This window comes from Arvicola amphibius, chromosome X, assembly GCF_903992535.2.
Source record: "Arvicola amphibius chromosome X, mArvAmp1.2, whole genome shotgun sequence".
NCBI classification, from domain to species: Eukaryota; Metazoa; Chordata; class Mammalia; order Rodentia; family Cricetidae; genus Arvicola; species Arvicola amphibius.
Genome location: NC_052065.1, coordinates 70,304,288 through 70,321,944, shown reverse-complemented (window position 1 = coordinate 70,321,944; position 17,657 = coordinate 70,304,288). Strand labels below are relative to the sequence as shown.

The following is a 17,657-nucleotide window of genomic DNA, read 5'->3' as shown; positions in this document are numbered from 1 at the left end:
TAAACACTTCAAAATTGTTTAGCATTCTTAGCCACCAGATAAAATCGTAAGATTTAATCTCATCCTAGTTAGAGTGGCCACCAACAGGAATATAAATGGCAACAAATGCTGATATAGATGTGGTTAAAATCAAACCCCTATGCACTGTTCTTGGGAATGTAAACTGCTGCAATCACTATGGAGATTATTCTATTAATTTTTCATGAAAAAAAATAGATGACTTAAAATAGACTTACTAGGTGAACCCAGCTGTTCCACTCCAAATTATATAACCAAAGGACTTTGTAACTTTTACAGAGATACTTGCATATCCATATTCATTGCTGTTCTACTCACAGTATTGGGAAATCTAATCTATCTAGATGCCCATCAACAGATAACTACATCAGGAAGTTCTGATAAAAACTCAAAGAATATGGCCTATTACCATTGATCTTGGTTGCCCATCATAGCACATATGTACAATTTAGTAGATTTACACAAGGTAATAACACTTAACTGGAAAGAAAACAAAAGCATGGAATTATCAGGTAAATGGATAGAATTGGCAAAAGTTGTAATTGTTGAGGTCCCTGTCCCAAACACAAACACTACATGGTTTCTTTCATATCTGGGTCCTAGCTTGAAATGTTTGGTTATGTGTTTTCAACTTGGAATACATGTGAATGTCAGAAAAGTAGAATTAGGACATTGGAGCTATATTTAGGGAAAGGATATAGTAGATTATAAGTAAAATACAAGAGTAGAGAGGTGGTACTGGAGGCCGAATGATTCAGGCAAGTAGTAGAGTGATGGGAATATGAAAATGAGGGAGCAGGAGAAGTCTTAATTAAAGTGTGAAGAAGGTATATATAAACCAACAATATTGTAACTTAAGTTAAAAATATGAGAGGCAACAGTAAACCATATGTGATGTGACAGGGTGATGCAATAATGAGGCTAAAAGCTTACATGTGGATGAAGGGATGGCCATGGGAGAGAAGGGGTTAGGGTACAGGTTAAGCCAAACTAGGGAGTCTCAAGACAATCTACTGGTTTGTATATTGATTAAAAACTTTTTTAACGAGTTTGAACACATACATCCTACATGGATGAACAATGTTGCTCCTGGAACATACACATTATAAATGACAGTCTCAGTTTCAGGCACAGGTTACCTCCTTACTGGTCAGGAAGGTTCCTTAGGCACTCAAAATCATATATAGGCTATTGCCATTACTCTTGGTTTTCCATCACAACTAGATGGTCTCATCTTGTTGCTGAAGATACCACACATTTTGGTCGCAGGACATATGGAAATCAGTCTTCAATTCATTGTTTCACAAATTAGCAGTAACCTTCCCTGAAGGAGTCACCAAGCAAGATAATACTGAAGTCCCTCAGGGCCCTCCAAAAAGTCATCTCTATATCAATAACCAGACTTAAGAATAATAACACTAGGGAGTGGTAGAATGTTAATCCATGAGGATATATGCTATATCCCTAAAGAACTTAATGAGTTTGTTAATTCATTCAACAGAAATCTACAGAATATGTGTGGAAATGGACTTTAAGCATGTAGAATAATGGAGAGAGAGATATATAACTAAGGTAGGGTGAGTTTATTTATGTGGATAGAGATTCTTAGTTTAATTTGGAAGCTTGAACAGTTAAATGTGGTATAAAATGTTTGTTTGTTTGGCTGAAGCATTTGTCAAAAGATAGCCTACTAAAACGGAACTGGAGATGCCTGATATTGCTTGGTATAGTGTTAATGAAGAGATTTTAATGCTCAGGGAAATTGCAATGCTAGAGTGGGTAGACTGTACCAAACTCAATCCTCCACAATAGGAAAGTTCTGAAGACATTTTTCCTATAAGACACAAAATGATGAGAAAGGCACTAAGACATTTGAAGAGCATTGTTGTTGCCCTTTTCCTTGTGCCAAACCTTAGAGTTGGAGTTGCTGCAGCTCAGTTGGATGAATTAAATGTGATGAGTTTGATAATTGTGAAGTATTACAGTTGATAATAAAAATCCAATTAGGTAGTGACTGATTGAAGCTGATATGTCAGATATGGTGTCTTTACTTGAGCATATTAACACATCTCCTGGTACATGGTATGCAGCTGTTGATCTAGCAAATGCATTTTTCTAAGTACCTGCCCATAAGGACCATCAGAAGTGATTTGTTTTCAGTTGGGATGGCCAAAATATACTTTTACAGTTAGCTTAAGAGTATATTAACTCTCCAGTTCTGTGTCATAAGTTAGTTCTGAGGGATCTTGATCATCTGTCTCTTCCAAAAACTATCATACTGGTCCACTATATTGATGAAATTATGCTTATTGGACAAAGTGAGCAGGTGGTAGTAACAACTTTGAACTATTGGTCACGCATATGTGTGTCAGAGGATGGGGAAAAAAAGCAACCAAAATTACAGGGCTTTTTACCTCAGTGAAATTTCTAGGTGTCCAGTGGTATGGGTCATGCAGAGATATTCCTTCTCAGGTGAAGGCTTACTTATTGTACCTGCCCCTACTCCCACCACTAAGAAAGAAACAGAATGCTTATAAAGCCTATTTCAGGTCTGGAGACAGTACATTCCTCTGCCAGTTGTATTATTCCAGCCAAGTAACTCAGAAAGCTGCTTGCTTTGTATTGGGACTGGAGTAGACAGTTCTTCAACAGGTATAGGCCATGGTAAAGGATGCTGTACCACTTGAATGATATGATACAGTAAACCTGATAGTATTTGAGGTATCAGTAGCAGATTCGGTTGTTGTTTGGAGCCTTTGGCAGGCCCCTATAGGTGAATCACAGAGGAGATTTGGGATTTTTGCTTAAGTCTTTACCATCATCTACTGGTGACTACTCCCCATCTTGGCCTACTATTAGGTCATAAAAGAAACAGTGAGCTACCAAAGTACCATGCAACCTGAGCTGCCTATCCTGAGCTGGGTATTATCTGACCCACCAAGCTATAAAGTAGGATATAAACAGCAGGAATCATTATCAAATTTATGTGTGTGCGCGCACGTGTGTGTGTGTGTGTGTGTGTGTGTGTGTGTGTGTGTGGGAGAGAGAGACAGGGGGAGAGAGAGAGAGAGAGAGAGAGAGAGAGAGAGAGAGAGAGAGAGAGAGAGAGAGAGAGAGGAAGAGAGAGAGAGAGAGGAAGAGAGAGAGAGAGAGGAGAGAGAGAGAGGGGGGAGAGAGAGAGAGAGAGAGAGAGAGAGGAAAGAGAGAGATTGGCACAAGCAGGTCTTGAAGGCACAAGTAAGTTCTTACTCATAAACTAAAGAAACTAAAGCTTACCAGTTGTTAAATACAACACAATCTTACCTTATATCTAAGTTTACATCTTAAATAAACCACACACACACACACACATTACTTATTTCTATTCTGCCAAAAACAAGATGTGGTTATAAAAAACAACCTCAAAAGGACATGGACATTTAAACATTTTCTAAAGAGGCTGAACTAGATATGTTTAAAAGGAAAGTACACAAAGCAGGATGGGAAATTTGTTTAACATTCAAACTTTAACCTGAATAGGGACTAGCTGTCTTTACACATAACTGTGTAAGTTCATTGAACATGTTAGTCATTAAGAATACTAAAAAGTAGTAAAAAGAGGGCTTACACTTTCGACAGAGACATTTTCTTTGCCTATCTTCTGCCAGGACCTCAGCATTTGTATGGTCAAACTGGTAAAGTTGAGCCATGACATCATAAAGAGTCTCTCTGAGCTACAAAAATTTAAAGAGAAACACACCATATTTTATGCTGTATACATATAACTAAATATTTTAAAAGTATTAATGTGTCCCCATATTTTAAAAACATTAAGCGAGAGTCTCAGTCAGTTATTCATTAGTTGATTTTACTTGATTATTAAATAAATAGGTAATTATTTTATGGGAATTTGATCAGCACTAATTTCGAGTGGACTTCTGTGCCCATTCATGTGCATATATGTGTGTTAAAATGGAAAGAAAATAGAATATAAAATTTCTCTTAAATAGAGCAGCTATAATCAACTACAATTATTTCAAATTCAATTTGTACTCTTTGAAAATGTTTTGTACGATTAAAATGGTATTTTTCCAAAAGGGGGAATTTTGTTTATTTCATACATTTTCAATTCTAAAAGGTAAAATGTCTATTAAATTGATAGTAATCATAGACCTTTGCAATCTGAAAGAATATGTTGCATTTTACAAAGTTGTACAAAATTATCAGCTACTACTTGGTGTGGCAATTATTAATATTATTTTTCCTATCATAGAAACAAAACCTCTTAGGGTAGTTTAATGATATGTGCAGAAAAACTGTCTTTTAATATATTACCATCTTATTTCTTATAAGTGTATATTATATTTTTATGAACTTCATATGTGTACTAACATAAAATTAATGTAAATAACACACACATTGAATTGACATATAAATTTCTAATAAGTTTCTGGAAATTAGTAAATTATCATTTCTTTTTTAGTTAATTTCCCAAAACTCCCTTTGTCAACATTCTAAAAACCAAGAAGGAAATTTTTATTTATAAGGAAAATGGCTCAAAAAAACCCTATTATCTTGGAAAATCATGAAATTATTTATAACATTATAATGAAGAATTTTAAACAGAAGTAGAGAAAATTTCTAACGCATTTGATGTACTCCTAGCCATCTTTTTAATACCTCCTGCCTACTATTCATTCAGAAGTGAATCTTTTGTTGGATATACTTTATTATGTGTTAAAGTTCTGCAATTATTTTTTAATGAAGAATTTTCATCATTTTTGTTTTATTTTAAACATCTTATTGATATATACATATACATATATACATATATATATATATATATATACATTGGTGGGATATATTATATCTTTATACCCATGTATAGTTTGTAATAAACCAGGGTAATTCACATTTCCATTCCTCAAGCATTTATTGCTATAATGTGCTAGTAATATTGAAGCTCTTCTCTTCTAGAAATTTTGAAGCATACAGTGACCTTTTGTAGACTATTTCTGTTACCAGAAAATATTAAAATAGAACTAATTCCTCTTATCTATAGCATTTTTATAGTCATTCTCTGATGTGGGAGCCCCCTCTTTGTGCTGTGATTACCATTAATGAATAAAGAAACTGCTTTGGACCTATAGCAAGGTAGAACTTAGGTAGGTAGGGTAAGGTAGGCTGAATGCTGGGAGAAAGAAGGGAAGAGTGAAGGAGAAGCCATGGAGCCTCCACCAGAGTCAGCCATGCTGAAAATTTGCCAGTAAGCCACTGCCACATGGTAATACACATATTAATGGACATAAGTTAAATTAATATATGAGTTACCTAATAAGAAGCTAGAGGTAATGGGCCAAGCAGTGATTTAATTAATACAGTTTCTGTGTGACTATTTTGGTTTAAGCTAGCTGGGCAGCCAGGAACCAACAAGCAGCTCACTACTTCTAACAGTTCTCTAAGTCCAACCTATATTGCTAAGTAATAGCCTCTAATAACCATGACCCTACCCATTATTTCTAGAAAGTAATTACTTTTGCTTATATTAAGGAGTCATTAAAGAAGCAATCTCCCTCCCTCCCCTCCCCTCCTTCCATTCACTCTTCCGTACCCACCATGCCCCATCCACTCCACAGAGAATGTAAGGTACATTGCTTTCAGGAAGGTCCAAGGCCCTCCCTACTATGTCTAGTCTGAGCAAGGTCTCCATCCAAAGAGAATGAGTTCCCAGAAGCCAGTACAAGCGGTAGGGATAAATCCTGGTGCCACTGTCAGTGGGCTTGCAGTCTGCCCCAGCCATACAACTGCCACCCACATGAAGAGTGCCTAGTTTGTTCCTATTGTGGTTCCTTCCCTGTCTAGTTGGAGCTGCTGAGCTCCCATTAGCTCAGGTAAACTGTTTCAGTGAGAGACTCCATCATGGTCTTGACCTCTTTGCTTATATTCTCACTCCTTGTGATGACATTTTAACTGTTATATATGCTTTTCTTGTTCAGGCAAGAAAATTGTTGAGATTTCATGGGTACATTTTTCCTGTCTAGGTGACAATATCTAGTAGCAGGCAACTGGGCTGTTTGGCTCTTAAAATTTTTCTATTCCCTCTTTCATGATTTCCTTTGAGCCTTGAGTGTGCAAGACAGCTAGGGAACCTGCATGGGACTGACTTAGTTCCCTACATGTGGGTGACAATTGTGTAGCTTAGTCTGATTGTAGGGACCTTAGGAGTGGGATCAGGACCTGTCCCTAGCCCATGAGCTGCCATTTTAGAATCTATTCGCCATGCTGTGATGCCTAGCCAAGCCTCAATACAGGGGGAGAAGTTTAGGATTGCCTCAACTTTATATGCCATACTTTGTTGGCTCCCATGGGAGGCCTGCCTCTTTCTGAATAGAGGAGTGGATAGGTGTTAGACAGGAAGTGGTGGGATAGAACAGTAAGAGAGGACAGAGTGGAAACTATGGTTGTCATGTAAAATAAATGAAAGAAAACTTAAAGTGTGTAAAATACTCAGAGAGGTTAGGTAAAAGGAGGGCTCAAGGAGTGACACTTGGCTCTCCCTGAGGAGAGGAAATAGATTTCCTGAGTGATCTGAAGGCTGGTGAGGATCAAAACATGAGGGATCATGTGGGGGATGGAGGGAGAGAGTATTGAAAGGGATGACTGGAAAGGGAGGTGCATTTCTGGGTCAGGTAAAAACCTAGAGGGCAAAATTCCAAGAACCTATAAGGATAATTCCAGCTAAGACTCATAGCAAAAGGGCATACATAGATTTAACTAGCCAATTTTTTTTTTTCTGAGACAAGACTTCCAGTGGAGATATTGGGACACTAACCAAGACACACAACCTTCAACCTATAGTCTGTTCTGCCTATAGAATGTTCTGGGGTTGGTACCAAGCTCAGTTGTCATCAACTGATAGAAACAGATACAGATATCCAGAGCCAAACTTTAGGCAGAACTCAAGGGAATTGTGCTGGAGAGAGGGATGAATGATTGTACAAGCCAGAGAGGTCAGGGTATCACAAGAAAACCCAAAGAATCAAATAACCTTTGGCTCAAAGGGGTTCACAGAGACTGAACCAACAACCAGGGAGCCTGCATGGCATTGACTTAGGCCTTTTGCTTATTTGTGACAGTTGTGTAGCTTGCCCTTTTTGCTGGACTCCTAACAGTGGGAAAGGGAGTTACCTCTGACTTTTTTTCTTGGCTTTTGGGACCCTACTCCTCATATTAGGTTGCCATGCCCAGTCTTAATACAAGGGGGTGTGCTTAGTCTTAGTTCAGCTTGATATGTCATGTTGGGTTGATATTCAGTAGAGCCCTATTCTTTTTTCTGAATGAGAAAAAGAAGGAGTAAAGGGTAGGTTGGGGAGAGCTACTGGGAGAAGAGGAGGGAGGGTGAACTGTTGTAGGGTTATAAAATAAATAATGAAGATAGAGAGATAGATATGGTATAAGGTTTCCGTCCCACCCAATCCCACAGCTGTTCAGTCCTAAAGAAACACACAGATGTCTACATTAATTATAAACTGCTTGGCCCATTAGCTCCAGCTTCTTATTGGATAACTCTTACATCTTAATTTAACCCATTTTTATTAGTTTATATTTTACACCGAGGCTCATGGCCTACCAGCAAGATTCTGGTGTGTCCGTCTCTGGTGGCAGCTCCATGGCTTCTCCCTGACTCTGCCATCTTTCTACCTGCATTCAGTTTAGTTTTCCCCACCTAGCTAAGTTCTATCCTATCACAGGCCAAGGCAGATTCTTTATTCATTAATCAATTGTATTCACAGCATACAGAGGGGAATCCCACATCAGATAGATGATAGATAGATAGATAGATAGATAGATAGATAGATAGATAGATAGATAGATAGATAGATAGATATAGTAGTTATGTCATGTGGTGTGACAGGACTCCCACAAAGAGCCATTTCTAACAATTGTCTGAGTTACAGGTATAGAAAACCTCCTTTTGAGTTGTTTAGAGGAACTTGATAGGCTCCCAAAGCAATATTGGCTATTGCTGTCGATCTTGGATGCCATCTAGAACTTGAAGGAAAGGATCTTTTGAACTTTTGAAAACAGGGCATGGAGGGATTGAACTAGACTTGACCTGCAAGCTTCTTCTCTGAGGAATGTCTTTAAACATAAGATATGAAGGAATTGAATTGTTACCTACTTAGAAGTCTCCTCCTTGAGGACTGGGTCTCATAGCATCCAAAGTTGTTTTTAATTCTATTAAAGAAAAAAAGCACTTAACAATATACCCATCTGTAAGGTTATATATAAGTTTTGTTACTTAGCTTTTCTGGGGTCATGGACTATAAGCTTCTTATCTTTTGCTTTGTAGCTAGTAATCACTTGTGAGTGAGTACATACCACCTCATCTTTCTGGGTCTGGATTATCTCACCCAGGATGGGTTTTTCTAGTTCCATTTATTTGCACACAAATTTCAAGATGTCATTCCTTTTTACTGCTGAGTAGTACTCCATTGTGTAAATGTACCACATTTTCTTTGTCTATCATCAGCTGAGAGGTATCTAGGTTGTTTCCAGTTCTGGCTATTATGAATAATACTGCTATAAACATAATTGAACAAAAGTCCTTGTAGTATGGTTGAGCATCCTTTGGGTATATTCCCAAGAGTGGCATTGGTGAGTCTTGCAGTAGGTTGATTCCTAGTTTTTGGAGAAACCACCAAACTGATTACCATAGTGGTTGTAAATGTTTACATTCCTACCAGCAGTGGTGGAGTGGTGGAGTGTTCCTCTTAATCCGCATCCTCTCCAACACAAGCTATTATTGGCATTTTTGATCTTAGTCATCCTGACCGGTGTAAGATGGCATCTCAGAGTCGTTTTGATTTTCATTTCCCTGATGGCTAAGAATGTTGAACATTGCCTTGAGTGTCTTTCAACCATTTGAAATCCTTTTGTTGAGAATTCTGTTTAAATCTGTACCCCATTTTTCATTTAATTGTTTGATATTTTGATGTCTAATTTCTTGAGTTCTTTATATACTTTGGAGATCATATTTTTAACATAATTATATATATATATATATATATATATATATATATATATATATATACTTTTGAGAAATTTCTGTTCTGTGACAATTTCATCTTTATATCTAGTGGACTTTGAATTTTCTGATTGATTTTGCATTTGCTTTTTTTTCCTTCTGAATTTTTTTATTAAACTATATAATTTTACAAATTTTCCCCTCCTCCCCTCTTCCTACTCTCCTTCCCCTCCCCCCACCCCCTACCCCTCCCTCTCTAGTCCAAGGAGCAGTCAGGGTTCCCTGCCCTGTGGGAAGTCCAAGTTCCTTCCTCATCCACCCAGGTCCAGGAAGGTGAGGATCCAAACAGACTAGGTTCCCACAAAGCCAGTACATACAGTAGAATCAAAACCTAATATCATTGTCCTTGGCTTCTCAGTTAGCCCTCCTTGTCAGCCACATTCAGAGAGTCTGGTTTGGTCACATACTCCATCACTCCCAGTCCAGTTGGCCTTGATGAGCTCCCATTAGATCAATCCCATTGTCTCGGTGAATGGACGCACCCCTCATGGTCCTGACTTCTTTGATCATGTTCTCCCTCTTTCTGCTCCTCATTTGTACCTTGGGAGCCCAGTCCAGTGTGCCAATGTGGATCTCCGTCTCTATCTCAATCCAACGCCAGATGAAGGCTCTGTAGTGATACGCAAGATAATCATCAGTGTGGCTACAGTAAAGGGCCAGCTCAGGACCCCTCTCCTCAGCTGCTCAAGGAACAAGCTGGGAACATCTCCTTGGACACCTGGGAACTCCTCCAGAGTACAATCTCCCACCCAAACTCAAATGGCTCCCTCAATCAAGACATACACTTCCCCAATTCCACATCCACTCCTCCTCCATCCCAACCGTCCCACTCCCCCAAGTTCTCCCCATCCTCCCCTTCTCACCTCTCTCCCCCATCTCCCCCCACCCCCACCCCACCCTCATTCCCAAGCCCTCAACCCTTGCCTGGCAATCTTGTCTACCTCCAATATCAAGGAGGATAACTACATGTTTTTCTTTAGGTTCACCTTCTTATCTAGCTTCTCTAGGATCGTGAAATATAGGCTCAATTCTATGGCTAGACTCCACTAATGAGTGAGTACATACCATATTCATATTTTTGGGTCTGGGTTACCTCACTCAGGATGGTGTTTTCTATTTCCATCCATTTGCATGCAAAATTCAAGATGTCGTTGTTTTTTACCTCTGAGTATTGCTCTGATGTGTATATATTCCACACTTTCTTTATCCATTCTTCCATTGAGGGGCATCTAGGTTGTTTCCAGGATCTGGCTATTACTAATAATGCTGCTATGAACATAATTGAACAAATGCTTTTGTAGTATGATAGGGCATTTCTCAGGCATATTCCCAGGAGTGGTATTGCTGGATCCTAGGGAAGGTTGATCCCAAATTTCCTGAGAAACCGCCACACTGATTTCCAAATTGGTTGCACAAGTTTGCAACCCCACCAGCAATGGATGAGCATTGCCCCAACTCCACATCCTCTCCAGCAGAGACTATCATTGGTGTTTTTGATTTTAGCCATTCTGACAGGTGTAAGGTGTTATCTCAATTTTGTTTTGATTTGCATTTCTCTGATCGCTAAAGAGGTTAAGCATGACCTTAAGTGTCTTTTGGCCATTTGAACTTCTTCTGTTGAGAATTCTCTGTTCAGATCAGTACCCCATTTTTTAAATAGGTTAATTAGCATTTTATAGTCTAGTTTATTGAGGTCTGTATATATTTTGGAGATCAGACCTTTGTCAGTTGCGGGGTTGGTGAAGATCTTCTACCTGTCAGTAGTTGCCTTTTTGTCTTAGTGACAGTGTCCTTTGCTTTACAGAAGCTTCTCAGTTTCAGGAGGTCCCATTTAGTGGGATATTAATGGGGATTGTGTTGAATTTATAGATTGCCTTTGGTAGAATTGCCATTTTTACTATGTTGAATCTACCCATCCAAGAGCACGGGAGGTCCTTCCATTTTCTGGTGTCCTCTTCAGTTTCTTTCTTCAAAGACTTAAAGTTCTTGTAAAATAGATCTTTCACTTCCTTGGTTAGAGTTACCAGAAGATACTTTATGCTATTTGTGGCTATCATAAAAGGTGAAGTTTCTCTGAATTCCCTCTCTATTTCTCTGTGCTTTGTGTATAGGAGTGCTACTGATTTTTTTGAGTTGATCTTGTAACCTGCCACTTCACTGAAGTTATTTATCAGCTGTAGGAGTTCTTTGGTAGAGTTTTTGGGGTCACTTATGTACACTATCATATCATCTGCAAATAACGAAAGTTTGACTTCTTCCTTTCCGATTTGAATCCCGTTGATCTCATGGTATTGTCTTATTGCTATTGCTAGAACTTCAAGAACTATGTTGAAGAGATATGGTGAGAGTGGACAGCCTTGTCTTGTTCCTGATTTTAGTGGAATGGCTTTGAGTTTCTCTCCATTTAATTTGATATTAGCTGTTGGCTTGCTATATATTGCTTTTATTATATTTAGGTATGATCCTTCTATCCCTAACCTCTCCAAAACCTTTACCATAAAGGGGTGTTGAATTTTGTCAAATGCTTTTTCTGCATCTAATGAAATGATCATATGTTTTTTTCTTTCAGTTTATTTATATTATGGATTACATTGCTAGATTTTCATATGTTGAACCAGCCCTGCATCTCATGGATGAAGCCTACTTGATTGTAATGGATAATTTTTAATGTATTCTTGGATTCTGTTTGCCAGAATTTTATTGAGAATTTTTGCATCGATGTTCATGAGTGAGATTGGTCTGTAATCCTCTTTCCTGATTGGGTCTTTGTGTGGTTTTGGAATCAGGGTGACTGTAGCTTTGTAAAGAGTTTGGCAATGACTCTTCTGTTTCTATTATGTGAAACACATTAAGGAGAATAGGTATCAGCTCTTCTTGGAAGTTCTGATAAAATTCTGCATTAAAACCATCAGGTCCTGGGCTTTTTTGGTTGGGAGTTTTTTTTATGACAGCTTCTATTTCCTCATGACTTATAGGTCTGTTTAAATTGTTCATCTGGTCTTGATTTAATTTTGGTAAGTGGTACTTATCTAAAAACAAGTCCATTTCCTTTACATTTTCCAACTTTTGGCATATAAGGTATTGTAGTAAGACCTAATGACTCTCTGAATTTACTCAGTGTCTGTTGTTATATTCCCCTTTTCATTTCTGATCTTGTTAATTTGCATGTTTTCTCTCTGCTTTTTGATTAATTTGGATGAAGGTTTGTCAATTTTGTTGACTTTCTCAAAGAACAAGCTCTTCGTTTCATTGATTCTTTGGATTGTTTTCTGTATTTCTATTTCATTGATTTCAGCCCTCAGTTTGATTATTTCCAATCTTCTACTCCTACTGGGTGAGTCTGCTTTTTTTCTAGAACTTTCAGCTGTGCTGTTAAGTCTCTAATGTGAGCTTTCTCCATTTTTTTAATGTGGGCACTTAGAGCTATGAACTTTCCTCTTAGCACTGCTTTTATTGTGTCCCATAGGTTTTGGTATGTTGTGTCTTTATTTTTGTTGAATTCAAGAAAGACTTTAATTTCTTTATATCTTCCCTGACCCAGGGGTGGTTCAGTAGTTTACTGTTCAATTTACAAGAGTTTGTAGGCTTTCTGGGGGTAGAATTATTGTTAAATTCTAACTTTATTCCCTGGTGATCCTACAAGACACAGGTGATTACTAATATTTTTTGTATCTGTGGAAGTTTGCTTTGTTACTGAGTATGTTGTCAATTTTCGAAAAGGTTCCATGAGCTGCAGAGAAGAAGGTATATTCTTTCCTATTTGGGTGGAATGTCTATAGATGTCTGTTAAGTCCATTTGATTCATAACCTCCATTAATTCTCTTATTTCTCTGTTAGGTTTTTGTCTGAGTGACCCGTCCATTGGAGAAAGAGGACTGTTGAAGTCTCCTACTATTAATGTGTGTGTGGTTTGATGGCTGCCTTGAGTTCTAGTAATGTTTCTTTTACATAAGTGGATGCTTTTATATTCAGTAATTAGACTTCATCCCGGTGAATTGTTCCTGTTATAAGTATAAAATATCCCTGTCCATCTCTTCTGATTGATTTTGGTTTGAAGTCAACTTGGTTAGAAACTGGTATGGCCACACCTACTTGTTTCTGAGGTCCATTTGCTTGATAAACTTTTTCCCAACCCTTTACTCTTAGTAGATGTCTGTCTTTGTGGTTGAGGTGTGTTTCTTGTAAACAGCAGAATGTTGGATCCTGTTTTCGTATCCAATCTCTTAGCCTGTGCCTTTTTATAGGTGAATTGAGTCCATTGACATTAAGTGATATTAATGACCAGTGGTTGTTAACTCTGGTTATTAATTTTTTTGGTAGTAGAGTTTGTGTGTTTTCCTTCTTTGAGTTGTGCTGGTGAAGGGTTGCTAGATGTCTGAGTTATTGTGGGTATTGTTAGACTTTTTGGTTTGTGATTTTCCTTCTATTACTTTCTGTAAGGCTGGATTTGTGGCTATGTATTGTTTAAATTTGTTTTTATCCTGGAATATTTTGTTTTTTTCCATTTATAGTGAATGAAAGCTTGGCTGGGTATAGTAGCCTGAGCTTGCATCCATGGTCTCTTTGTTTCTGTAGTACGTCTATCCAAGACCTTCTGGCTTTCGTGGTTTTCATAGAGAAGTCAGATGTAAGTTTGATAGGTTTACCTTTATAAGTTACTTGATGTTTTTCCTTTGCAGCACTTAATATTCTTTCTTTATTCTGTATGTTTTATGTTTTGATTATTATATGGCAAGGGGATTTTTTTTAACCAGTCTATTCAGTGTTCTGTATGCTTCTTGAACCTTCATAGGAATATCTTTCTTTAGGTTGGGAAAGTTTTCTTCTATAATTTTATTAAATATATTTTCTGGACCATTGAGCTGTAATTCTTCTCCTTCTTCTACCCCTATTATTCTTAGGTTTGGTCTTTTCATTGTGTCCCAGATTTCCTGAAGGTTTTGTGATGAGAATTTGTTGGATTTCCTGTTTTCTTTAATCAGTGCGTTTATTTTCTCTATGGTATCTTCAGAATCTGAGATTCTTTCTTCTATCTCTTGTATTCTGTTGGTTATGTTTGTTTCTGTAGTCTTTATTCATTTATTTAGATTTTCCATATCCTGCCCATTCTTGGTTTGTGTTTTCTTTATTACCTCCATTTCAGTTTTCAAGTCTTGAACTGTTTCCATTATCCGTTTGATTGTTTTTCCTTGGTTTCCTAGGATATCATTTACTGATTTACTCAATTCTTCAAATTTTTTGTTATTCTTCTCATCCATTTCTTTAAGGGAGTTTTTCATCTCCTGTTTAAGGGCCTCTATCACTTTCATAAAGTTAATTTTTTCTACTTTTTCTTGATTAAGGTGTTCAAGTCCTCCTGTTGTTAAGTTCGCTGGGTTCTGGTGCTTTCATGTTGTTTTTCAAATTAATGGAGGAATTCTTGTATTGGCTCCTGCTCATCTCTCCCTCCAACTACTTCCCTATAGATCTTCTTTTATAGGTTCAGTTCTCCTTGCTGGCCAGGGAGCTTGCAGACAAAAGGCCTAACTTGCTGCAGGCAGGCTATTGAAACAAAGGAACTCCCACCAGCCTGGTTGGGCTCACTCCCTGGTTCCAGTGAACAAACAGGTTGAGCTTGGGGATTTTAAGGCCCAGAAGAAGGGAGGAAGAAGGGAGGGATTTTCTGGGTGCAAGCAGGGATGGGATAGGAAGAGAGAGGCAGTAGCTGGGGAGAAAAGCTCCTGCAGGAAGACCAGGAAGTATAGGGGGTTGAGGAATATCTGTGGTTCTACTCCTGGCTACTGTCGTGGGTCAGGCACTCACTCACCCCACTAATGGATCTTCTGGTAGAGACTCAGGTCTCCTTGCTGGCCAGGAGCTCGCCAACCTTGATTTTGCATTTGATTTGCTAGTGTTTGACAATAATTTGTGTTTTACTTACTATGCATGTTGTCCTGCATTGTTTGAATTTGTCTACTTTTGGTATCAGATAATATTGTCCATGTAGAGTAAATTTGGCAGAGTTCCTTACTTTTAATTTTTTTTTGAAATATTAAGAAGGATTATATTGTCATTCTTCAGAGGTATTGTATAATTAATCAGTTAAGCCATTATGTCTTAGACTTCTGTTTGTGGAAACACTTTAGATCTTTTATTCATTCTTGTCTGTTCAGATTCTATATTTATTTTGTTTGTGCCTAGTAATTCATCTGTGTCTTCTAGCTCTTAAAATCTTTTTAATATATAGCTTAAAATAAGTTCTAATTCATTTTTTATATCAGCCAAAAATTTTCACTTATGTTTTCTAATATTAGGCATTTGAGGCTTCTATAGTTTTCTTTGCTATCTTATTCAAAGTTTTTTGAATTTTGTGTATTTTTAAAAGTCCAATTGAGTTTTATTAGTATTCTGAATTGCCTATGTAAAATGTTGATTTCTGTGCCTAACCTTTATTCTTTCTACTCATTTTTGATTTGGGTTGCTTTTGATATTCTCGGCATTTTAAGTTATCTATTAGTTGTTTATTTGAAATCATTGCTTCTTTACTGCAGGAATTAATTGTTATGACCATCCCAACCAATACTGCTTTTACTATGTCCCATTGATTTGTTATATTTTGCTGTCATGTTCCTTGGCTTCAAGGAACCTTTTAATATGATTTTTACTTTTATCATTCTCATTCATGAGAACACTTTAATTTCCACATATTTTATGATTTCTATTTTTCTTAATGTTAATTTTTATTTTCACTCCCTTGAGATAAAAGAAGATACAATTTGTTACTGAATTATAGTTTTACTTCAGTTCTTAACTTCTCAAGAATATAACCAGGAGGTGGTGGTACATGCATTTAGTGTCAGCACTTAGGTGGAAGAGGCAGATTTATCTCTAAGTTTGAGGCTAGCCTGGTCTGCATAGTGAGTTCTGTGACAGCCAGGGCTATATGAAGAAATGCTGTCTAAGAAAAGAATAAGAGGAAGGAGGAATAATATACTTGAGCCAGTTGACACAGACATGTTTATTCAGTGAAACAAATGCAAAGCAAGGCAATGTACAGTTCAAAGTAGAAAAATTGAGGCAGTATGATCCTAAATGAGAATGGAAGGCTATTAGGTTCTGTGCTATGAAGTTTTTTTATAGTCCTTGCCCACTTTGGGTATCTTTATTATGTCTTAACCCTTTTTGAAACACTTTCATTTCACAATACTTAAATGTTGAATGTGCTTGGGTCAATATGTCCATGTGATTTGTTTGTTTTCTGCTTCTTATGACATTGATTAGTAAATATGTATGCTTATGGGGAAAATGTTCAGGAGCTTTTTTTGATTTAATTGGAAAAAAATGAAAGTGTACCTTTAAGAATGTTTAACTGTAAAGGAGCATTTGAACCAAAATGGAAGAGTTACAAAGATATGGTTGTAGTTTCTTTGATTATGTCACAACTGATTTGCTGCATATCTAGTCATAGTATATCTAACACAAAAGTGAAGCTTGTACATGATATTTTCCAAAATGTAGCTAGAAGTATTCTCTGTCCCACTGGTCCCCCTCTCTGATCAATTGTTCCCAAAGCTGCTCATGAAATAACTACTCTAAGGATTAATATTAATTACAAACTGTTTGACCAATGGCTTAGGCTTCTTACTGGCTAGTTCTACAAATTTTTTTCTCATTTTTTTATTAAAGATTTATATCTCCTCCCCTCCTTCTGCCCCTTCCCTCCCCTCCCTTCCACCCATACCCCGCTCCCTCCCTCTCCAGGTCAAAGAGCCATCAGGGTTCCCTTCACTATGTTAAGACCAAGGTCCTCCCAACTCCCCCTAAGTCCAGGAAGGTGAGCAACCAAGCTGACAAGGCTCACAGTGAGCCTGTCCATGCTGAAGAGTCCAAGCCCATCACCGTTGTCCTTGGTTTCTCAGTCCTCCTCCACTGTCAGCCCCATTCAGAGAGTCTGGTTTGGTCGCCTGTTCCATCAGTCCCATTCCAACTGGACTTGGTGACACATATCTAATAGTCTGTGTACCTCCATATGCCCTATGGCTTACCTGTAATGCTCTGGCATCTTACTTCTCTGTTGACTGCTGGCATCTCTCTCGATTAAACCTTCTTTCTCCCTGTATTCATTTTGGTTTTCTTGCCTAGCTATATTCTGCCCTGTCATAGGCCAAAGTAGCTTTATTCATCAGCCAATAAAAAGCAACACATATTTTCAGTCTACAAAGGGATATCCTACATCAATATTCTTTTTTTTCTGCTCATGAGTGTCTAGTTATTATTCCAGCATTTCTTCTTTAAATATTTGAGACCCTGATATATTTCATGGCAAGGGTATTGAGATGTTCTGACAATTAGTTCTTACTGTAATGTCGTATTGTTAACTTCAGAGTGCAGGGCTCTTGCTTAACAGAAAGAGTTTTAATTTATCTTCTTAGCTAACTAATGCTAGGGAATCAAGGCATTAGTCATGAGGAAGGGAATCCCAGAAATCTTTTCCTGCTTGATCCAAGGCAGAGTTGTCAGCATCCTGATAAAAAGGGGTCAATTACTATCAGTGTTAGGGAGTCTGCAGCTTAGTTACCTGAAGGCAAGATGA

At 37.7% G+C, this 17,657-nt stretch overlaps 1 protein-coding gene across 1 annotated transcript in view; it reads right to left on the bottom strand.

Moving 5' to 3' along the window:
- The window catches only part of Cylc1 (cylicin 1), a 78,821-nt gene that overhangs the window by 12,960 nt on the left and 48,204 nt on the right, over positions 1-17,657 (bottom strand). The window lies entirely within an intron of this gene.